This window comes from Physeter macrocephalus, chromosome 16 (genome assembly GCF_002837175.3).
Source record: "Physeter macrocephalus isolate SW-GA chromosome 16, ASM283717v5, whole genome shotgun sequence".
Lineage (NCBI taxonomy): Eukaryota > Metazoa > Chordata > Mammalia > Artiodactyla > Physeteridae > Physeter > Physeter macrocephalus.
In genome coordinates, this window is record NC_041229.1 from 90,188,301 (window position 1) to 90,200,129 (window position 11,829).

Genomic DNA, 11,829 nt, shown 5'->3' on the forward strand with positions numbered 1-11,829 from the left:
CAACTTGATAAAACTGATACAAAATCAAACAAAAACTAAAAATACTCCTATATCTATTAAGGAAACGTAATTTTTTTGTAGGAAACATATCCACAAAGAAAACACAAAGCTCAAAAGATTTCACAGGTGAATTCTATGAAATGCTTAAGAAAAATAACAGTCATCTTACACAGCTACATCTCGTACAAAAATTTGGAGAAAAGGGAATTAAACAGGATCTTAATAGTAGGAAAGTTCAGTAGAGGCATCTCAAGACCACAGCCTAAAGTTGATCATTATGATTCTAGTTCCATTGTCCCTATACTAAACCCTACAAGTGCTGTCTTTCTTTTTTATTTTCAAAACAGAAAATTCAAAAAGATAAATGTTCATGGTAATGCAATGCTGGAAATATAATAGATAATTAATATCTGATGCATAGATGGATTATCATTAGCATTTTGATATTCTATTTATAGATTAAAAATAATACTCATATTGTCTATGCTACTTTGTACTTTCAATCATCAACATTTACTACGCAGTGGCCATCATCAAAAAGTCTACAAACAATAAATGTTGGAGAGGGTGTAGAGAAAAGGGAATGCTCCTACACTGTTGGTGGGAATGCAAACTGGTACAGCCACTATGGAGAACAATATGGAAGTTCCTTAAAAAATAAATTAGAGCTACCATATGATCCAGCAATCTCACTCCTGGCCATATATCCAGAGAAAACCATAATTTGAAAAGATACATGCACCCCAGTGTTCATTGCAGCACTATTCACAATAGCCAGGACATGGAAGCAACCTAAATGTCCATCAACAGAGGAATGGATAAAGAAGATGTGGTACATACATACAATGGAATATTACTCAGCCATAAAAAAAGAACAAAATAATGCCATTTGCAGCAGCTTGGATGGAACTAGAGATTGTCATACTGAGTGAAGTAAGTCAGACAGAGAAAGACAAATATATGATATCGCTTATATGTGGAATCTAAAATAAGGCTACAAATGAACTTATCTACAAAACCGAAATAGTTACATAAGTAGGAGATAAACTTAAGGTTACGGGGTGGGTGGTAAGGAGGGAGGGATAAATTAGAAGGTTGAGATTGACACACACACACTGCTATATATAAAATAGATAACTAATAAGGACCTACTCTATATCACAGGGAACTCTACTCAATACTCTGTAATGGCCTATATGGGAAAAGAATCTAAAAAAGAGTGGATATATGTATTTGTATAACAGATTCACTTTGCTGTACACCTGAATCTAATGCAACATTGTAAATCAATTATACCCCAATAAAAAAAATTCACTATACTTTTCATGGCTGTTGTAGTGTAAATAGAAGTTGAACAATGATTAATATTCCATCCTATGGCTAGACAATAGATTGCTTTATGTTATCAAATATTATTGAACTCTTAGGTTGTTTTATTTTTTTCAATAATAGTAGTGATGTATCTGTGATATGTATTTTTTTCATATTCTGATCATTTGATTTCTTTAGATTTCAAAAATAGGAAATACATGAGCAGAACATATGAAGAACCTTATGAATATCACTAAATGGCTTTCTAAAAACAATGCGTAAATATCCTTTCTATAAAAATATTTACTTTTTTTCTTCCAGTTTTATTGAGATATAGTTGACTTACAGCACTATATAAGTTTAAGGTGTACAGTAGAATGATTTGACTTATATACATTACAAAATTTTAGTGAATATCCATCATCTTGTATAGACATAAAACTAAAGAAATAGAAAAATAATAGTTAAAAATTATAAAAACATTTTTGCTTGCGCTGAGAACTTAAGATTTACTTTTAACAGCTTTCACAGATAACACAGAACAGAGTTAATTATTAATTATATTTACCCTGTTGTACATTACATTCCAAGTACTTATTTATCTTATAACTGGAAGTTTGTACCTTTTGACTATCTTCATCCAATTCCCCCTCCCCCCCAAGACCCTGCCTCTGGTAACCACAAATCTGATCTTTTTCTATGAGTTTATTTATTTGTAAAAACATTTACTTTTTATTGATATCTTTTTCTGAATATTTTTTTCTATTATTCTTTATTTTTTTATTCCTTTCAGTTTATGTTATGGAGGTTATTCCTTAAATCATTATCTTTTTTAGATTTTAAGACACTTTCTAAGAAAAGTTTTTGTCATAAAAAAATGAGGGGAAGGTGTAGATTTCCCATATATACCCTGTTTCTACAATGCATACCCTCCCCCAATATCAGCATCCACCACCGGAGTTGTAAATTTGTTGCAGTTGATGAACCCACATTGACACAGCACCCCAAATCCACAGTTTATATTATGGTTCAGTCTTGGTGTACATTCTATGGGTTTGGACATATATCATGACATGTGTTCACCATTATGGTATCATACAGAGTTTTCCACTGCCCTAAAAATCCTGTCTTTGTCTAGTCATCTCTTCTCTGCCTCAGCCCTTAGCAACCACTAATCTTTTTACTGTCTCCATCATTTTGCCTTTTCAGTATGTCATATATGTAGTTGGAATCATACTTTAGGTAGCCTTTTCAGATTGGCTTCTTTCATTTAGAAATATGCATTTCCTCCACGTCTTTCCACGGCTTGATGGCTCATTTCTTTTTCATGCTAAAGAATATAACATTATCTGCATATACTGCAGTTTATTTAAGCATTCACCTACAAAATGTCCTGTCTTTCAAAATGACTGTACCGTTTTGTATTCCCACTGGCTGTGAATAAGAGTTCTTTTTGCTCCACATCTTTGTCAGCATTTGGCACTGTCACTTTTGGATCTGGGTCATTCGAATAGGTGTGTAGCAGTATCGCATTGTTGTTTTAAATTGTATTTCCCTGATGACATATTATGTAAAGCATTTTTTATGCTTATTTGCCATCTGTATTTCTTCATTGGTGAGGTGTTAAGGTCCTTAATAGGGTTGTTTGTTTTCTTATTTTTGAGTTTGAGTTCTTTGAATATTTTAGATGACAGCCATTTATCAGATGTATCTTTTTCAAACATTATTCCCTATCTGTGACTTTTCTCACTCTCTTAACATTGCCTTTCCAGAAGCTTTTAATTTTAATGAAGTTCAGCTTATGAATTATTTATTTCATGGATCATGCCTTTGGTGTAAAAAAGACATCACAATAACTAAGATCATGTAGGTTTTCTATGTTATCTTTTAGTTCATAGCTTGCATTTTACATTTAGATCCATTATCCATCTTGAGCTAATTTTAGTGAAGGGTATAAAATCTGTCTAGGTTTTTTTTTTTTTTTTTTTTTTTTTTTGCATGTGGATGTCTAGTTTCAGCACCATTTGTTGAAAAGACTACCTTTGATACATTATATTGCCTTTGCTCAAAGACCAGCTGACTTTATTTATAGGGGTCTATTTTGGGGCTCTCTGTTCCATAGATTATTTGTCTGTTCTTTCACCAACAACACGTGGTCTTCATTACTGTAGCTTTACAGTAAGTCTTAAAGTTGGGTAGTGTAAGTCCTCTAACTTTCTTCTTTGCCTTCAATATTGTATTGGCTGTTCTAGGTCTCTTGACTCTCCACATAAACTCTAGAATCAGTTTGTTGATATCTACAAATAACTTGTTGGGATTTTGATTAGAAGTGTACTGAATCCACAGATCAAGTTGCACAGAACTGACATCTTGACAATATTGAATCTATCCATGAACATCTAATATCTCTTTATTTATTTAGTTGTACTTTAATTTCATTTGTCAGAGTTTTATAGTTTTCCTTATATAGATCTTGCATATATTTTGTTATATTTATACTTTAGTTCAAGTTTTGGGGTACTAATGTAGGTGATATTATGTTTTTGTTTTAAAATTCCATTTATTCATTGGAGGAGTTTTGTTGTTGTTGTTGATTCTTTTAGATGTCTTTCTACATAGACAGTCATGTCATCTGTATAAAAAAGACAGTGTTATCGTTTCCTTTTCAATCTTTATAGCTATTATTTCCTTTTTTGTTTTATTCTGTTATCTAGTATTTCCAGCATAATATTGAAAAACGTTGGTGAGCAGGGACATCCTTGCCTTATACCAGATCTTAGCAAGAAAGTTTCATGTTTCTAATTATAAAATATGATGCTAACTGTAAGTTTTTTGTATATATTTATTATCAAGTTGAGTTAGTTCCCCTCTACTTCTAATTAATTGAGAGTTGTTATCATGAATGAGCATTAGATTTGGTCAAATGCTTTTTCTGCATCTACTGATATGATCATGTAATTTTTCCTTTTTAGCCTGATAATGTGATAGATTACATTAAGTGATTTTAGAACATTGAACTAGCCTTGAATACATACCCTTGTGGTCATGGTGTATAATTTTTTTTTTTTTGCATCCATGTTCATGAGAGATATTGATCTATAGTTTTCCTGTAGTGTCTTTATCTTGTTTTAGGGGAATGTATTACTATTAGGGAAATGGCCTCTTAGAATGAGTTAGGAAGTATTTCCTCTGCTCCTATCCTCTGAAAGAGATTGTGGACAATTGGTATACTTTCTTCATTAGATGTTTGTAGAATTCACCAGTAAACACACCTGGGCCTGGTTCTTTTTATTTTGTAAGGTTATTAATTATAGATTCAATTTCTTTAATAGATATAAGCCTCTTCAGATCGTTGATTTTCTTCTTGTGTGAGTTCTTTCAAGGAATTGGTCAATTTTATCTAGGTTATCAAATTTGTGGGCATAGAGTTGTTCATAGTATCCCTTTATTATCTTTTAATGTCCATAGGATCTACAGTGATGTCCTCTCTTTCATATATGATACTAGAAATCTATGTCCTTCTTTTTTCCTTAGTTAGCTGGGCAAGAGACTTATTGATTTTAGTGATCTTTTCAGTGACCCAGATATTGATTTCACTGATTTTCTCTGTTGATTTCTTGTTTTCAATTCTATTTATTTCTTCTTAAATTCTTATTATTTCTTTCCTTCTGCTTACTTTGGATTTATTTTGCTCTTCTTTTTCTAGTTTCCTACAGTGAAAACTTGGATTTTATATATTTCTTCTTTTCATGTTTTCTAATCCTTTCTAATGCACACAATGTACCTCTAAGCACTGTTTGCTGCATCCCACAAATTTCAATAAGCTGTGTTTTCCTTTTCATTAAGTTCAAAATATTTCTAAACTTCTCTTCAGATTTCTTCTTTGGCCCATGTGTTATTTAGAAGTATGTTGTTTAATCTCCACATATTTGGAAATTTTCCAGTTATCTTTTTGCTCTTGATTTCTAGTTTAATTCCATTGTGGTCTGAGAGCAGACATTGTATGATTTCTATTCTTTTAAATCTGTTAAGATGGGTTTTTGGCCTAGTATATGGTTTATATTTGTCAGTGCCCCATGTGAGCTTGAGAAGAATGTATATTCTGCTATTGTTGGATGAAGTTTATAGATGTTAATTATATCCAGTAGTTGAAGGTATTGTTTAATCGAGTTATATCCTTACTAATTTTCTGCCTGCTATACCTGTTCCTTTCTGATAGAGTGTTGTTGAAGTCTCCAACTATGGTACTCAATTCATCTATTTTTCAATTCTATAAGCTTTTGTCTTACTTAGTTTGTAGTTCTGTTGTTAGGTGCCTACATATTAAGGATTGTTATGTGTTCCTGGATAACTGATCACTTTATCATTATATAATGTTTTTCTTCATCCTTGATAACTTTCCTTACCTTGAAGCCTACTCTTTCTGAAATTAAAATAGCTACTCTTGCTTTCTGTTGCTTACTGTTAGCATGGTATATCTTTTTCCATCCATTTATTATTAATCTACATGTTTATTTATATGTAAGGTGGGTTTCATGAAATCAGAATATAGTTGGGTCTTGTTTCTTTGATCCACTCTGACAATGTTTTTCACTTTCTGACATTCAAAGTGATTACTGATATAGCTAGAATAATATTTACCATATTCACTACTGTTTCTATTTGTTATCCTTGTTTTTTGTTCATATTTTTGTCTTCCACTCTCTTTCTGCTTTTTATAATTTTAATTGAGCATTTTATGATTCCATTTTCTCTCCTTTCTTAGCATATTGGTTATACTTTTTTTTTTACTTCTTTTGATGGTTTCCCTAGAGTTTACAATGTACATTGACAGTTAATCCAAGTCTACTTTCAAATAACACTATACCATTTCATGGGTAGTGTAAATATCTTAAAACAAAATAATTCCTCTTTCCTGTTCCTTGTATCACTATGGTCATTCATTCACTTATATATAAGCATACATAATCAAATATACGTATATATGTGACTATGTATGCATATGTATATAACTTCAGTATATATATATATATAAACTTATGTACATAAATTTCTCCTGAAATTTCAAGATAATGCTATGGGTTAACTTCTCTAGATTTACCTTATCATTCACTGTTAGGAAATTAATTTTTTGAATTTGCTGAGGAAATATCCTATCATTAACAGAAATAAACTATTCAAATAAAAATCAGGACAGTGGTCATGGAAGTCAGAATCCACTAAGGACTGTGTAGCAACTCACCTGCTGAATCAACTAGCCCTGAAAATGGATGATGCTGGAGTGTAGGGCCCATACCTGGCCATTGCTGGCAGTCAGTGACATGCACAAGACCCTGGGGGAGCAGATGGCACCCCCACATCCCCCCAACCCCCACACCATGGACACTAAGCTGCAATGTAGGAGGGCTGTGGTAGTGAGCCTTGAAGCCTAGGTTGCAGGCTTGAGTGGAGCTGCCACAGGTGCAAATACAGGCATACCTTGTTTTACTACACTTTGCGTTATTGCATTTTGCAATTTGTGCTTTTTACAAATTGAAGGTTTGTGGCAACCCTATGTGAAGCAAGTCTAATAGAACTGTTTTCCTGACAGCATTTGCTTATTTCATGTCTCTGTGTCACCTTTTAATTCTCACAATATTTCAAACTTTGTCATTGTTATCTTATTTGTTATGATGATCTGTGATCAGCAATCTTTCTCTTTTTTTTTTTGGCTGTGCTGTGGGGCACATGGGATCTTATTTCCCTGACCAGGGATCAAACCTGTGCCCCCTGCTTTGGAAGCATGGAGCCCTAACCACTGGATCACCAGGGAATTCCCTCAGTGATCTTTCATGTTACTACTATGATTAGCTAAAGGTTCAGATGATGGTTGGCATTTTCAAACAATAAATTATTTTTTAATTAAGGTATGTACATTGTTTTTAAGACAAAATGTTATTGCACACTTAATATACTATAATATAGTATAAACGTAAGTTTTATATGCACCGGGAAACCAAAAATTGGTGTGACTTGATTTATTGCAATATTCACTTTATTGTGGTGGACTGGAAGCAAACTCTCAATATCTCCAAGGTATGCCTGTATTCAAATGAGAACTTTGAAGGCCAGAGTTGAGAAGGGTTTTATGTGAACAGCAGCTGAATATAGGTTAGTTGGTCCTGACAGAAGGGCAAGCATCATATATATATATGCATAAGTTATATACATAAGTAATCAAATACATCATTGGTATTATTATATTTTGAACAAATTGTTATCTGTTAGATCAATTAAGAATAAAAGGTTTTATTTTACCTTCACTTGTTCTTTCTTTTATGCTCTTCTTTTCTTTATGTAGATCCAGGTTTCCCCCTATAATTTTCACCCTGTCTCTTTTAAAGAATTTCATCTAACATTCCTTGCAAGCCAAGTCTATTGGCAAGAAATTCTCTCAATTTTTGTCTAAAAAAATCTTTATTTCTCTTTCACTTTTGAAGACTAATTTATCTGGGTACAGATTTCTAGGTTGGTAGGCTTTTTTCTCTCAGTGCTTTAAATATTTCACTCCACTCTCTTCTTGCTTTCATGGTTTTTGAGGAAAAGTCAATTATAATTGTTATCTTTGTTCTTTTATTGGTAAGGTGTTTCTGTCACCCCCCCGCCCCCAGGTTCCTTCAGAATTTTTTCTTTACCTTTACTTTTGTACAGTTTGAAAATTATATTCTTTTTTTTTTTTTTTTTTTTTTTGCATTTCTTTTGTTTGGTGTTCGCAACTTCCTGGATTTGAGGTGTAGTGTCTGACATTAATTTAGGGAAACTTTCTGTCAACATTGTTTCAAATATTAATATTTCTTCTGTTTTTTTTTCTCTCATTCTTCTTCTGATAGTCCCATTATGCATATGTTACAAATTCTGTAGTTGTCTCACAGTCTATAGATATTTTGTTGTCTACCAAAAAGCCCTTCAAAGGCATGGCATTCTTCATTTCTGTTATAGTGTTTTTGATCTTTAGCATTTCTTTTTGGGTCGTTGTTAGGATTTCCATGTCTCTGTTTACACTGCCCATCTGTTCTCACTTACTGTCTACTTCATCCATTAGAGACTTTAGATATTAATCACAGCTGTTTTAAATTCCCAGTCTGATAATTCCAATATCCCTACCATGTCTGTTTCTGATCCTTCCTCTATCTCTTCCAATCGTATTTTTTTTGTCTCTTGGCATACGTTGCAACTTTTTGGCTGCTTCAGGTCTTAGTTGTGGCACATAGGATCTTCATTGTGGCATGTGGGATCTTTCATTGCAGCACACAAGCTCTTCGTTGTGGCTCTGGGGCTCAGTAGTTGTGGCACGCAGGCTTGGTTGCCCCATGGCATGTGGGATCTTAGTTCCCCAAACAGGGATTGAACCCATGTCTCCTGTACTGGAAGCCAGATTCATAATCACTGGACCACCAGGGAAGTCCCTACCTTGCAACTTTTTCTTGATGGCCAGACATGATGTACTAGGTAAAAGGAACTGTTGTAAATAGGCCTTTAGTAATGTGGTAAGTATGGGGGGAGGGGAAGCATTCTATAGTCCTATGATTAGGTCTCAGTCTTTTAGTGAGTCTATGCCTCTAGACTGTAAACTACATGAGAGTTTCTTTTGTTTTTTCTCCACCATTAGATGGACCAGGATGGCTGGAGTAGGCTGACACCGAATATTTCTCTTCTCCCAAATAGAAGACTAGAGCCAGCTGGAGTTGGTAATTTCCCTGCTCCAGGTTAATTAAACTCTGATAATCCCCCAGAAGATTAGGTTCCGGTTAATTAATTTTCCCGAGGGCAGGATTTGTTGAGAACAGAGTGTTCTAGTATATTTCAAGATGGTTTCTTTACCTCTTCTCCCCGCTGGAAGCACAAGGGATTTTCCTTTAATATTTACTGTGGGAATCTGGTCCAGTTCCAGAAGATAAATGTCACAATATTGCAGGCGTCTCTCTAGTACCAGGTCCCCCTGGAATTTTTAACTCTCAAACTTTCCACACTGTGCATCTAGCAACTCATCAATTACAATTCAGGTTTTCTACCCCAGTTCTAATTCTTGAGATGGTTTCTGCTGAGTCTCTGCTAAGCCATGACTCCCTGTATTCTCCTGTCTGTTTCTTCCATCTTGGGGGCAATGGTTTACCCCCTGTTCTCCCCTCTCTTATGGATCCAGGAAGAGTTGTTGATTTTTCAATTTCTTCAGATTTTTACTTGTTAGGACAGAGTGGTAACTTTCAAGCTTCTTACATAGGAACCAGAAACTAAATTTAATTCTTTTTTTAAAATGGTATTCTACCCAAAATAAAAAGCCAGTGTAATGACCCAGAATTAGATGACCTTGCTGATAAATAGCAAATGCCAAAATGGGGAACATAGGCTCAGATGATACAACTTATTCTTGTAATTAGATGTCTTTGAAGAGTTGCCAGCTCTAGTGGTTTGCTTTTTCATTCAGAGATGTTTGTCCTGAGGTAAGTCAATGAAATAGCAAGTAAATTACGTTGCTAATGGCATGCACTGTGGTATGTCCCTATGGAGTTGAGACTAGTTTTAATTTGTGATATGTAGAGCAATTTCAAGTGTTTTGTGCTGGTCTTAGCTTAGTGATAACCGTTAAGTTTTATGGCTGGACAGATCTTTGTGATTATCATAACTGCAAGAAACCCTCAGCAATAACTGTCAGAAAACTGAAAAAAAAAAAAAAAAAAAGGTTTATTACTCACAGGTCCTCGAAAGCACGTGGCACACCTGCAGCCACATAGCCAGGTCACTGGTAGAGAAAGAGAGCATGGGCCTGGGGCTCTGCTTATACTGGGATTGAAGGTAGTTGTCTAGGATTTTGTGGGCTCACTCTTTATTGGTGAATTTAAAACATAAGAACAGGAAAGTAAAGCAGGAAGAGCCAAAAAAAAAAAAAAAGGAGCTCTAATGGTCAGTTATGGAAATCAAGGAAGATCTCTAAAACAAAGGAGCTTGGTGGGGGAGTCAGGGAGGGTCTTTATCTAGTCAAGAGGCTGGAAATGTGTTTGTGATATCTTTGAAGTGGATGCCTTTTTTGAAGTGGATGCCTCTTTGAAGTGGGTGCCTCTTTGGAGAGGATGCCTCAGGAATCAAAGCTTAAATAAGGTACTTGTTTTAGGAGAGAGAAAATCACCTTCCAGGGCTTACACTACATCAAGTTTTCCTCAATTAGCTATATATCTTGAGACTTAATACCCATATAGTCTTCATATATAGTTGGCACATACACTTGGGAAAACTGAGAACAAACTGGAAATTACAGCCTCAGAGGCTGGTTTTCATTTGGATGATGAAATGAGAATGCTACACAGAGATTCATTCTACACAATTTCAAGAGACTTGACAAATTTTTAGCAACTTTCAGAGACTACAAATTATAGTGGAATAATTACTGGCTTCTCTATCATAACATGGAAGCATTTAAAGTACTAGGAAAGCCTTTTCCAAAAGTGCTATTGGAAAATTAACTTACCTAAACATACCTATTTAAGTTAGAATTGTGTGTGTGTTTGTGTGTGTGTGTGTGTGTGTGTGTGTGTGAGAGAGAGAGAGTGAGAGAAAGATAAGCTCTTGCATTTGTTAAGAGAATTAAAACGCTAGAACTTGTGCCTCAGAAATACAGGAAAGGAAGTCATTAATTGATCCACGCCTTGTGTTGATTAAATTTTCCTCTAATCCATAACTGAATTCACAATGCATAACTTTCAACCTTTCATCTAAATAGTTTCACCAGTCTTACTTCCTACAGGATCTTCCATGAATAAAATAAAAGTCCTTGAGCATTTTAAGTTTGCTTCATATTTTTCTATGAAGCTCTTTATAGATTTCTATGCCTTCGAAACCTTTATTCTCCCTTCCCACTAGAAAAATCTGATTATATGTATGTCTTAAAGTGTTATTGTCCTTAAAAAGAAAGAGGAAATATAAATAAGCTTGTGGGGATCGATTATTTATTTCTGATCACTGTACGTTGGAAAAGTTGATCTTACACTAGGCCTCATTTTCTTAGTGCATAATACAGGGATGATCATAGTAGTACATATTTCAGAGTGAGATTTTAAGAATTAATTGAGATAATACTTTAAGGATCATGCCTATCTTAAAGTAGGTATCATAGTTTTGGTATGATTTAAATGATTAATAACAGAGTTCCAATTACATTATAGGAGACACATGAATATTCACCATTATTCATTCATTAAATAAATATTAAGCACTGAACAGTCAGCTCTACCCACCACCAGTCCCTCCCATCAAGAAACTTACACAAGCCTCTTAAAAAGCCTCATCCAACAGAGGGAAGATGGCAGAAGCAAGAAGAATTACAATCCTGCAGCCTGTGGAAAAAAAAACATATTCACAGAAAGATAGACAAGATGAAAAGGCAGAGGGCTATGTACCAGATGAAGGAACAAGATAAAACCCCAGAAAAACAACTAAATGAAGTAGAGATAGGCAACCTTCCAGAAAAAGAATTCAGAATAATGA